This window comes from Hyla sarda, chromosome 5 (assembly GCF_029499605.1).
Source record: "Hyla sarda isolate aHylSar1 chromosome 5, aHylSar1.hap1, whole genome shotgun sequence".
Taxonomy (NCBI): domain Eukaryota; kingdom Metazoa; phylum Chordata; class Amphibia; order Anura; family Hylidae; genus Hyla; species Hyla sarda.
In genome coordinates, this window is record NC_079193.1 from 71,181,933 (window position 1) to 71,195,499 (window position 13,567).

A 13,567-nucleotide genomic window follows, 5' to 3' on the forward strand; every position below is an offset into this window, starting at 1 on the left:
TTTTTAAAGTACCGTATATACTCGAGTATAAGCCGAGTTTTTCAGCACGATTTTTGGTGCTGAAAACACCCACCTCGGCTTATACTCGAGTGAACTCTCCGCCCTCAGTGGTCTTCAACCTGCGGACCTCCAGAGGTTTCAAAACTACAACTCCCAGCAAGCTCGGGCAGCCATCGGCTGTCCGGGCTTGCTGGGAGTTGTAGTTTTGAAACCTCTGGAGGTCCGCAGGTTGAAGACCACTGCGGCCTTCGACATCATCCAGCCCCCTCTCACCCCCTTTAGTTCTGTACTCACCTCCGCTCGGCGCTGGTCCGGTGCTGCAGGACTGTCCGGTGAGGAGGTCGTCTGGTGGGATAGTGGTTCCGGGCTGCCATCTTCACCGGGGAGGCCTCTTCTCCGCGCTTCGGGCCCGGCCCCGGAATAGTCACGTTGCCTTGACGACAACGCAGAGGTACGTTCATTACCAATGTTCCTCTGCGTCATCGTCAAGGCAACGCCTCTATTCTGGGCCCGAAGCGTGGAGTAGAGGCCTCCCCGGTGAAGATGGCAGCCCGGAACCACTATCCCACCGGACAGTCCTACAGCACCGGACCAGCGCCGAGCGGAGGTGAGTACAGAACTAAAGGGGGTGAGAGGGGGCTGGATGATGTCGAAGGCCGCAGTGGTCTTCAACCTGCGGACCTCCAGAGGTTTCAAAACTACAACTCCCAGCAAGCCCGGACAGCCGATGGCTGCCCGGGCTTGCTGGGAGTTGTAGTTTTGAAACATCTGGAGGTCCGTAGGTTGAAGACCATGATGATGACATGTGGTGATGATGATGAAAAGGGGATGATGAAGGGGGGGGGTGTGGGATTATGACAAGGGGATGATGAAGGGGGGGGTGGAATGATGACAGGGGGATGATGAAGGGGGTGGGATGATGACAAGGGGATGATGACAAGGGGATGATGACAAGGGGATGATGAAGGGGGGTGTGGGATGATGACAAGGGGATGATGACAGGTGGTGATGATGAAGGGGGGATGATGACAAGGGGATGATGACAGGCGGTGATGATGTAGGGGGGATGATGAAGGGGGGATGATGACAGGGGGATGATGACAGGGTGATGATGATGAGGGTGTTAATAACGGGGGTCTGGATGATGACAGGGAGGGGGATGATGTATTTCCCACCCTAGGCTTATACTCGAGTCAATAACTTTTCCTGGGATTTTGGGGTGAAATTAGGGGCCTCGGCTTATATTCGGGTCGGCTTATACTCGAGTATATACGTATATAAAGGTGGTGCCTCTTTTAGAGGTATGTTCAGAAGAAGAAGAAGCCCCACCATCTGACTAAGACTAAGAAAATGACCCCTGATCCCAAATGGTGGTTATTAGGGGACTATCCCAACTAGTTGATACACTAAACTATAATTCTGTATTTTGTTCTACAACTGGTAGCCAGATCATTTTTCCACAACATAATTACAATTGATTTTTCTCTTCAGAGTTCCTGCTGCATGTGTGTCCAGACACGAACATCAAGTCAATTATTAACCTGTTCATGTCCATAGTCACGACTACATAGTGCACTTCAATAGCAGCCATTCTTAATACAGAGAACCCCTAAAGGTGTAACTGGTTCCAAATAGTGAAATAAAGGAGTGTAAAACATGAATGATTGATTAAAAGATACTAATCAATCACACGTGTACAAGCATTTCTCAGAAATAGAAATACTCTATGTGAGATCACATCACATAGTGACGGGTGCAGAATTTGTTTCTGCACATTCTCTTAATAATCCTATTGAAAAACTCTAAAACTGTACTCACCTTAGCTCAAAAGGGCAGGCAACAGGGGACAACAGATTGCTTTAAAGGGAATCCCAGTTTTGAGCCATCAGTACTGTTGCCAGCCCTATACAGAGGTAAGGAAGGGGAATGCAAGGATACCTTTTGTGTGAACTTACATGACAAAGAATGTTTTAAAAAAAGAATCTCTCAGTTATATGATTGGAGCCGCAGACACCTTTGTATAACTGACATGGCACTTAAAACAAACGTACATGTGATGTGGGTGATGGGTTCCTGGTATCTAAAAATATTTATACAATTTTATACTCCGCTCAGAGTCCAGGAGGCAGTGTCAAACTGTTTAAATGTCACAGCATGGCACGACTCCTAGTTCCCCTCCCTGCGTGGCTTATTTGTTCAACAGGGATTGACTTCCAAATCCTGCCTGTGCGCCATGCTTACCAACAATGGCACAAACATGGCACATGCTCTGTCCAAAGGCCTCAAGGCATCACTGTGCATAATCCACTGATGGTAAGTAGAGCCCATACATTGGATTTGGAAGCAGGGCACGATGCTGTAAGCCAAGTCCTGTGTATCAATCAAGCAGCACCGGATGGGATTGGCGAAACCGGTGGAGCGCCATGATGTTTCCCTTCTGCAGCTTGGTACTGCCTCATGGAAGCTGCGTATAAAATATAGGTATGTTTTATTTATCCAAGGTAGCCTGCAGCTCTTATCACAAAAGGAGCTGACAGATTTAGTTTTATCTCCCAGCCACAAGTGTCCAGTAGGTGGGCTCTCCTGGTGGTTCTTTATTAGATTTCCTTGGCTCCTCTTCTCAGCTATGACTGACAACTCTAACGTTCCATCAGAAGACAGCTAGACCTGTGAGTATGGACTGAGGAAGCACTCAATACAGAGAGCACCTACAAAGAAGAGACTGCCTCCTAGGCACTTACCATGGGGTCTGGCAGATAAAACATTTTTCTTGGTCATGCAAATTGCAATCCCGAAACAGCAGCTACCATTGCACTCACCTCCCTGACCTCTGTATAGAGCTGTCAGTTTTCATGGCTCAAAACGTAGACAAGGAACTCGTGTACTAACAATATGTGTTGTGATAGATGTCTATGACTATATAATCACTAAACTAAGTAGCATCAGATTAGCCATTTGATAGATTTGTGTACCTGTCGTGGGGATAATAAGCATCATTCTTAAAAAGCTTTCCGGTAAGTAAGTACTATAAGGCAACTATAAAAGTCTTTGGAATATACAGTAGGAATTGAAGTGTTCTAGCTCACCACCGAGTTTCCTCATGATTTGATAAATCTAGATGTGAAATTAATCAGTGCGGTGTGTAGGTGGCAGATATTTGTACCGTGCTGTCGGATTAGATCCTTTTTAAAAGCTTTCCTACAGTCCTGAGATAGCTCCCCCACCTATAATGTACATGGAACTGAATCCAGCCATGTAAGCTGAGCCCAGGTGCCTACGCTTAATTTGCCTGCAAAGATGGTGTTTAATATATTCGATTACAGCCTGGTTCCCTATAGTGGTTTATATACTGAGTGCTACAAAACGTCTCTCTTTAAATAAAAGATAGACAATTATAATTAGAATGTGTGTGGAAATGGTGCAGATTTGGGGCATTTATCATCTTATATTTAAAAAAAAAAAAGCGTGCATTTTTTTGGCGCAGGTACCCTTTTTTGGGGCAAATTTTTTTTCACTTTTTGACAATGTCTGCCGCGTTCACCAGGGACCCATGGTAACCCCCTTCACAACAAATTTAGTACAATTTACGCCTGCTAGCTGGCTGTTGCAGAGGGCATGCGCCTCTTGATAAATCCAGCACTGGCAGGGGTTAACTTTAGACTGGCGTATGAAATAACAGTTTTAGGTTTTAATCCACTTTTAGCTTTGGCACAAAAACTGCCATATGTGATGGTAGCCTAAAACACACATGAAATGTGGTGCTAGTCACGTAATCCAGTTTTTATTTGTAAATTTTGCGCAGTATTGGCTGAATGTGTCCCTAGGTAACACTAACTGCGTATGGACCTCATCAGAAAGCATTGAGCGTAATGGGGGAGTTCCATCAAAACCTGCGCTGAAGAAAAGTTGACCAGTTGCCCATAGCAACCAATCAGATGGAATCTTTTATCTTTAAAAATGAAACAAGCGATCTGATTGGTTGCTATAGGCAACCGGTCAACTTTTTCTCTGCGCAAGTGTTAATGAATCTCCCCCAATGAGATTTGTATCAATCTGTAGGCAATTGGGGCTCTGTAGGGGCAACTAAAAGAAGCCCCTATGGCAACATCATGGTAGACATCATCCCATCATGGGCTCCCCAGTTGTTGTGTCTTCTGCCCAGGGGTCAAGTCCCAGGAAAAAAAAGCGTGGGAACTCTTCCACTCCAGGGCTGGTCCTGCAGGACTCCTGCTAATGGGAATGGTGTTCCTGCTGTGAAACAAGTGCAGGAACTCTGTTCCCACACATTCCTGCAGGACTTGAGCCCTGCTCCTGCCTCTATGGAACCTGGTATACCCATCATGAGTACCTCACTCTTTGCAGACAACCTTATAACAGCGTTTTCCAAACAGTGTGTCTCCAGCTGTTGCAAAATTACAACTCCCAGCATGCCCTGACCACCTTCTGGAGAGCCATGGGTTGGAGATTATTGCTTTAGATTATTGTTTCCCAACCAGGGTGCCTCCAACTGTTGCAAAACTACAACTCCCAGCATGCCCTTACAGCCTTCAGGAGAGCCATGAGTTGGAGATTATTGCTTTAGATCAGTGTTTCCCAAACCGGTGTGCCTCCAGCTGTTGCAAAATTATAAACCCCAGCATGCCCTGACCACCTTCTGAAGAGCCACGGGTTGGAGATAATTGCTTTAGATGAGTGTTTCCCAACCAGTGTATCTCCAGCTGTTGCAAAACTACAACTCCCAGCATGCCCAGACAGCCTTCGGCTGTCTGGGCATGCTAGGAGTTGTAGTTTTGCAACAGCTGGAGACATACTGTTTGGAAACACTGTCATAAGAAGAACAATGTGTTCAAAGCAAAAGTCTTACCTCCAACCTATTATTCATAAATACTATGCCACTTAGTCACTCAATATTTCCCATACAGTAAGGAATACCTTCATTTGCATCCCTATAATTATTTGTACTCATATCATACATAGCCCTGGCGCTCGTTGCAGAGAGTGTTAAAAATACATTTCCGAATCCACGTAAACAATGGATTTGTTCCTAAAGAATCTTTGAAAGAAGACTTTTGAACAATGGCGTAGCGTTCCGTACGTGTAATCAGTCAGTGGGCGCTAATGATCACCTTTCTGTTCCCTGAGAGAATGAGAGGTATGATCGTTCTCATTTGACAATGAAATGACAGAGTCGGTTACATGCTACAATGTTCATGAATCATTTCAGTTCTGATACAGAGTTACTGATTTCCCAACTCTACATTATGGGGATTTGTTATGTGCAACAGGATACTTGTAAATGAAACCTTAAAGGGACCTTGTTGTTGCATTCCGGACCCTTTGTATTAGTATGTCTTTCAGATGCTCTAATAACTCTGGAATAAAGAGTTCATACTGCACTGCAAACCCATAGGGTATGTTCACATGATGGAATTTCTGTGCGGAGATTCTGCAGCAGCAGAGTCCCATTCATATCAATAGGGGCAGTGCTATGACATCATGAGCTCCTGGCGCCGGCTCTAAGCGTTCAGAAGATTTTGTTCCAAATGCTGAGCAGCGAAGTACCCCTTTAATGCCGGAAAACAGCTTTTCTACTCTAGTAGTCCCATCAGCCATTCAGCAGCGCCACCACTTCCTAGGGGTGTGGAGTTGGGAGGGTTACTCCAGTTTAGGAAAATGTATCCCCCATCCAAAAAATAGGGAATAAGTGTCTGATCGAAGGGGGGCGCAACAGCTTAAACAGAGATGCACGGAGGGGGTATGTCGGCCACACTTTGTCCGGTGGTGGACACAGCTTCGTGCATGGGGATTTCACCAGGCAGGCGATCGTGGGGTGGTCCCAGCAGTTGGACCCCTATGCTCAGACACTTATGCCTTATCATCTGGATAGGGGATACATTTTCCTAAACTGGACTACTCCTTTTTAAGATGTACTAATTTGAGGAATACAATTCCATCTAAGAGTTCATCTCTAGTATGCCATTTTACAAAAAAACTATTGTCAATCACTAAGTAGGACTGCCCACTTGACTACTTAGCCCAGAATAAGCAGAGATTTAAATGAATATATGACAAGTTATCCTGGAAATTTATTTGGTTTGCTTCGAGGAAACAATTCTAACGCCTAGAGTGAATGTCCACCCTCAAACAACACTGTCATGCTTAAAATGCAGTCCAATCTCAGGTGTCAGGTTATAGAGCAGGAGGAGCTGAGCAGATCGATATAGAGTTTTGTGGAAAAGTAACAGGATGACTTATTAATCCATGTCAATATCTGTTCATTCAATGTTAAGTAGTAAAGTGGGCAGTCCAAATCAGTTATTCACAACTATAAGTGTGCATATAGAGAGAGCTGGCAATCATTGAGTAGAACCGCCCACTTGACTACTTAGCACAGAATGTGCAGAGATTTACCTGAATAAATGACATGTTATACACTTATGTGTGCATACAGAGAGACCTGTCAATCACTGAGTAAGACCGCCCACATGACTACTTAGCCCAGAATGACAAATTGTCCTGGAACTTTTTTCCACCTAAATGATATATCGATCTGCTCAGCTCCTCCTGATCTATAACATGATGTCTACATATTGGATAGCATTTATTGTGACAGAAGCCTTTCAGTTCTGTAAATAGTTTCATGTGCCCAAATAATCTGTCCAAACTTTTGCGGAGGTTAACCACTAGGGAGAATATGGCGTAGGCTTAGGGACTTCCACACAGTTCAATGGAAATATAATATAGTTATGGGTGTCAGAGTAAGACTACAAAAAGTTTGGTTATTTATTAGTAGTAAAATATAATAACTTTGTCAATTTGGTATATTTACCATAGGACAAACTCACAGAAAAAGTTAAGGCCCCTTTCACACTACAAAATTACTCAGTTTTAAAGATCCGTTCAAAGTTCTGTCTGAAAATCGGCTGTAAAAGGTCAGTTACAAAATCCTATACGGCCGTTCGAAAATCCCATTAGACTATAATCCCATTATAGTCTATGGGATTTTTACATTATCCTTTTAACCCGTTATAGCCCATTATTAATAACGGCCATTATTTTGTGACGGAAGATAGTAGCGGGAGAAATAGTGCATGCATTATTTCTTCCGTTTATTTACCCGTCAAAAAATAATGGCCGTGCTATAACGGGTTAAAAAGGATAATGTAAAAATCCAATAGACTATAATGGGATTTTCGAACGGCCGTATAGGATTTTGTAACTGCCGTTTTACAGCCGATTTTTAGACAGAACTTCGAACGGATCTTTAAAACTGAGTAATTTTGTAGTGTGAAAGAAGCCTAATATGTAATACATATCCCACAGTGAAGGCCATTAAAAAAAAAAAATTATTAAAAAGAAGAAGAATATGGTGGGATTGTGTTTTTTTTTTCCATTCAACCCAACAAATTTTCAAATATCTTTCAAGTCAAATTTTGAAATCAGAAGCCAATGACTTATGGTCATCAGTGGTCATATACTGTAGTTGTAATATTTTTTTTTTATTTTTTTATTTTTTTTAAGAGCCGAGGCAAGTGCTCTCTATCACCCAAAGTGCAAGAAAAAGTGGTTAAGTGGCACCAGCCCCTGAAGGCCCGGTACACCTGCTCCTCCATGCAGCATTCATTCTACATCAATGGCAAAGACTAAACCACTGATAAAAACAGATACTACATTTGATCTTAGCCAAAAGGCCGAGAAGCTATATACTGTAGTTGTAATCTAAGTGCCAAGGAACGTGCTCTTGAATCATCAAGTGCAAGAAAAAGTGCAAACGTGTTACACAAAAAAAAAAACGTGCACAAAGGATGCGGTCTATTGCAAGCCCTTCTCCGATAGGAGAGAGCCCCCCCAACAAACCTTACACTTTGCCTCCAGACCAAAAGGTACCTGTGAGGTTCCAGGTTCAATGTCCCTTTTCGCCGAAGCTACTAAGGGACCACAAATGCTCCCGGCATCCCCCTTGGCTTTAGCCAAGGTATCTGCCAGCAGAGCCGATAATGGTCGGTAACCTGCCAAAGCAGGAGTACCCGGGGTGTTTGCAGGGAGGTGCGGAACCTAATGGCCACACACACCTCCCCTAGACCACCAGGAGGGACACCTAGAAGGGCTGCCGCATCCTGAAAAATCCTGTGGACACACAACACGCAAAAAGTGAGTCAGTGAGACAAAAATAAATAAATAAGTGAATGTGTGCAGATATACTGCCCGGTGATCCGGCCGGATCTATAAAAATTTCTCTGATCCTAGCCAGAAGGCTGGGAATAAAGAGGTGAGTGCCACAAAGGTGAAGAGATCAGGATGCTTGTGCTTCAAATCAGTGAGCCAATACTCCCAATGAGTTTCAGCACCTTGGGGTCACCACTCCCCGAGGCACAAAAGTATCTCGGCTCTAGACCCTCTCAGCCTTATGGCGAGACCCGGAAGAAACAGATCACATCGGGGCAGCTGTCAAGCTGATTCCTAAGAACCAGCCCCGGAACGCCCCTGTAGACCTGCTCCCTACCATGCAGCACCCATCCCCACCAGCTCCACACTGGCGTCGCCTGCCACCAGCATGAAACTGATAAGGACAGATACTACACTTGATCTCAGCCAAAAGGCCAAGAAGCGATATACAGTACTGTAGTCGTGATATCTCTCTAGCCAACCAGTTACCTGCTCTGTACTGACAAGAGACAAGAGCTTTGGAATAGCTGCCTACAGATGGATGACTCTTCCTTCTGAAGGAGATTCTGGTTTGGCTTTGGAGGAGAGATAATTTGCATACTTTTTTCCCATGGAGAATTGTAGGAAAATAAGTCTTAATACTACCGATCTCATAGACGAGAAACAGTACATCCTTGAATTGCATCTAGGGCATCCCTGTAGCCAACTAGTACTTTGCTAGTAAGGAGCAAGAATCCCCAAATAGCTGTCTACAAACTGGTGTTTGATCATTCTGGAGGAGATTCAGGTTTGTTTAGTATAATACAATTTTCTTCCCATAATGGGAACCCTGTTTGTGAGCTATAACTAGGGATGCCACTTTTCTTGCAAAAAAAAAAAAAAAATATGGGCCATGCTAATTTGCATTATTAATTATATATGCGCAACATCACAGGATACACATGCAGGGGAAATTTTGTCCTATTCTGACCCCTATAACTTTTGTTTTATTTTACCTTTTACGGGCCTGTATGTGGGCTCATTTTTTTGCGCCCCGATCTGTAGTTTTTAACAGGATCATTTTTGTTTTGATGTGACATTTTTGATCGCTTTTTTTATTCAATTTGGGAGTTGCAGTTAGTTACTAACTACAACTCCCAGCATGCCCCGATACAGCCTGTGGTTCAGCAGCTGCTCCAAATGAAAACTACAAGTCCCAGCGTGTTGGATTATATAGTAGTATAGAGTATAGGTCAGGGTTTACCAACCAGGGGTGCCTCCAGCTGTTGCAAAACTACAACTCCCAGAATGTTGGATTATATAGTAGTATATAGTATAGGTCAGTGTTTTCCAACCAGAGGTGCCTCCAGCTGTTGCAAAACTACAACTCCCAGAATGTTGGATTATATAGTAGTATATAGTATATGTCAGTGTTTCCAAACCAGGGGTGCCTCCAGCTTTTGCAAAACTACAACTCCCAGCATGCCCGGACAGCCGTTGGCTGTCCGGGCATGCTGGAAGTTGTAGTTTTGCAACAGCTGGAGGCACTCTGGTTGGGAAACACTGGCATAGGTTATGGTGCAACATTCCGGGAGTTGGAGGATTGGTTGGATAAATACCTGCCATTGCATTGCTGGCAAGGTGGCCAAAATATCGGTTGTGCCGGTAAAATACCGGCCAGGTGGAAACCCTAGCTATAATGAAGGAAGCGCAACTGTAAAAGGCGTCGTAGACAAACTCTTTATAAAAGCAGTTGAATCTTTCCCACCTTCTTGTAGGATCCATTTTAGCAATGATTTTGATGCTGCACACAGGAGATATGTTATGTGCTGAGCAACCAGGGGCATTTTCCTTTTTCCCTGTCGACAACGACAAGATAAGCCATTGCATTTCAAAGCAGCAGATGCTGGAGATTATTGCCTCCACTACATCAAGCCAACTTCTTGTTTTGTTGACTGCTTCTGAATCTTCTGTTTACATTTATGGATGAATACAATATATAAATATATATAAATACAATATATAAATATATATAAATACGATATATAAATATATATTACATATATATATATATATATATATATATATATATATATATAGAATCTAGTCCGGGTAATGATGGTAATACTTTATATTCGTAACAGAAGAATGTTTCCGAAGCCAACGTCACATCTGCAAACACAGCTTTGAACTTCAAACATGAATTTATATGCATCTATGGCTTTTAAATAGAGATGCCATCTTTTACAGATATAGGCCCTCATTTACTAAGAGTGTTGTGTAGGTTTCTTTGTGGGTTTTAATTCCCTACAATTTATTTTCCACAGTATTTACTAAGGTTTCCCTACATTTTCCACTTTTCCCCACATTTTGCTTTTCTTACACATGTTCTGATCTGTCGGGTTTTCCTCAGCTCAAATCCACCACATTTTATGTGGAAACCTTAGTAAATATGTTGGGTTTTTGTGAAAATGTCGGGACCACGCCCCTTTTCTAAGACCACGCCCCTTTTCCCGGTGGTCCTACCCCTTTTCGGGTTTGCTTAGCAAAATGGAGAGTTAGTCGGGGTTTCTTCAATTCTGGCGCAAATTCTGGCACAGACAGAATTTGGGGCGCAGATTCTGGCGCAGACGCAATGCGACAGAATCTGGCGCACAACCCGACAAAACATGTCGGGTTTGCAATAGTAAATGAGGGCCATAATGTTTCATCACTGGGTTTTTGTCTCCTAAATGGGATTCTATGATGATTATGCACCAAGTAAGGCTAAGTTTCCACTTGGATTTTTTCTGGCAGTTTTTGGAATACTGCCACTGCAGTTTTTGAGCCAAAGTCAGAAGTGGATCCATAAGGGAGGAGAAGTCTAAGTCCTTCCTTTATATGTCCTATTCCTTTTGAATACACTTCTGGCTTTGGCTCAAAAACTGCAGTGGCAGTATTCCAAAAACTGCCAGAAAAAAACCCAAGTGGAAACTTAGCCTAATGGCGGTTTTTATTAGTTACTTATTAGGAAATAGCTAATCTGATACTATCGCTTAATTGCTTTATGATGGCGATCTTTGGGGGTTTAACCTCTGGGAGCACCTCCAATCACTAGAATGGTTTTTCCATGCATAGATGCAACAAGATGCACTGCTGTGCAGGAAAAGCTGAGAAGTGATGTCATGCAGAACACTACACCACACCATCACATCTCTTCAATTCCTAAAACTGGTAGGGGTCCCAGAAGATCGACCCTCAACTGATAAAAAAAAAAAAGTGATGGCATTATTTTATGAGCTGTGAAACACCCTGTGATGCACAGTGTTAGATGCAAATATATTTTCTAATATACTTTAGGTTATAAATTTGGCATGTGCTGTAGCATGTCAATTTATGTTGCAGATACTTTCAGGTTTAACCTATTCAGTAGGAAAGCCAAGAGCCACTGAAATCAATGGGTAGTGGTTTCTAAAGAGAACATGTCATTACTTTCATGTTACCTTAACCAAGAGACATCGGGCAGCCCGCGGCGGCTACTCTCTGCCCCACCAGACGTACCGTAAGTGATGGATCTCTACCCATTTGAGTATAGAGAGAAATCTATTAATCAAGGTAGGTAGGGCAGGTAGAAGTCACCAGGGATTGCCAAATTACTTGTGGTTCAGGTAACATGAACGTAAGGATAGGTTTCCTTAAAGGGGTACTCCAGTGGAACACATTTTTTTTAAAATCAACTGGTGCCAGAAAGTTAAACAGATTTGTAAATAACTTCTATTAAAAAATCTTTACCCTTCCAGTACTTTTTAGCAGCTGTATGCTACAGAGGAATTCCTTTTCTTTTGAATTTCTTTTTTGTCTTGTCCACAGTGCTCTCTGCTGACACCTCTATCTGTGTAAGGAACTGTCCAGAGCAGCATAGGTTTGCAATGGGGATTTTCTCCTGCTCTGGACAGTTCCTGATACGGGCATCAGATGTCAGCAGAGAGCACTGTGGAAGAAGTAAAAAAAAAAGTACCCCTTTAAGCTAAAACCATGAGGTTTCTAAGGTGGAAATCATTACCGCGTTTTCTTTAATAACCATGACGCTTTATAATCGCAAGCAATATACATAGACAATATATCAGTAAATATACAATGCTCATCCTTCCTCTTCCAGTTGTGGTACACGATCTTAGAGGTTGGGAATGAACTATAACAGAGTGTAGTAGAAAATCTTTAATATCATGAGCACTATCAGAAAATAGTGGTAATAGATGGTAATAGCTGGAAAGGACTTTTACTCAAGACTATTTGCCAGGACCCTTACAATTGTTTACTATGCACATAACACACTACTTTCTACAACTGCTGCTACAATACATTTTTTGCCATATTTACAATCCTGACAAAGGGATCTACCACTATACTGATTCTTACTTTCTTAAAAGCATCTATAAATCCAAGAGTAAGATTACATGTAACACTCTTTTCTACAACGTTGCACTATATATGTAAAAATAACAAGATCACTTCATCATCATCTATCTCTACATGACAAAATGCAGCTGAGTATGTCTTTCCCATGGTGCAATTGTGATGCAGCATAACCAGTGAGTTCAGCAGAGATCATGAAGGGGGCGCAAGTGGAGATTATGAGGTTACTTACGTGCCTACTGCGTCTCACAAGATAAGAAAGCCCTGGTAAAGCATTTCATCAAAACATAGACATCAAAATCAATGTGGAAAGCAGTTGATCAACAACATGAAAATATTTGTGGGTAATAAATAAGATATAATAAAAGATGTCATGGGCATTATAGTGAAGAGTTTATTGGGTTAACATAGATAATTGTTCAGAATTGTTCCCAGTCCTCAAAAACCAGTAATGCCATAATCCTGTCCAACTGTGGAATCACCTTTACTCCAGCTGAAACACAGGATGGGACAAAGTCCAGGACGTGAGGGCAAGACTAGCACTCCTCTGTGCTCACTCCTGTCTTATCAGACTGCAGCATGAAAACAGAGAGAAGGGGTTACCAAGCACCCTGCAGTGAGTGAACAAAAAGACCAAGCACAGCAGACTCAGGGAGGAAGTGACTGCATAGTGAGCGAAGGAGGGCTCAGTGCTTGCCTTGGACAAGGCCCTTTTCTGAGCAGTGGATGTCAGAATGGGTGAGCAGCATAGCAAAGGGATTTGTGAGCCAACTATAGAAGCTAGACATAAAAAAAGACATGTAAAGCATCTGCATGATCTAGTGAGGAACATATATAATTTTTATTTTTTTCTGTGATATTGATTCTGACTTATTCCCCCCCTTTAGTCCATGGCAGTGTTTCCCGACCAGGATGCTTCCAGCCCTTGCAAAACTACAACTCCCATGGTGGGGAAGCAACCTTGTTGGGAAACACAGGTCTATACAGTGAATTAGTCCATATAGGCTATATATACATATATGGGAAA

General features: G+C 42.8%; 1 protein-coding gene and 2 pseudogenes across 1 annotated transcript in view; all 3 read right to left on the reverse strand.

The window, feature by feature from the left end:
- LOC130273220 (sodium channel protein type 4 subunit alpha B-like) overlaps positions 1–13,567 on the reverse strand; it is a 488,856-nt gene that overhangs the window by 285,189 nt on the left and 190,100 nt on the right. The gene's annotated exons all lie outside the window — the stretch shown is intronic.
- Positions 7,531–7,703, reverse strand: LOC130274667 (U2 spliceosomal RNA; annotated as a pseudogene).
- Positions 8,522–8,612, reverse strand: LOC130274626 (U2 spliceosomal RNA; annotated as a pseudogene).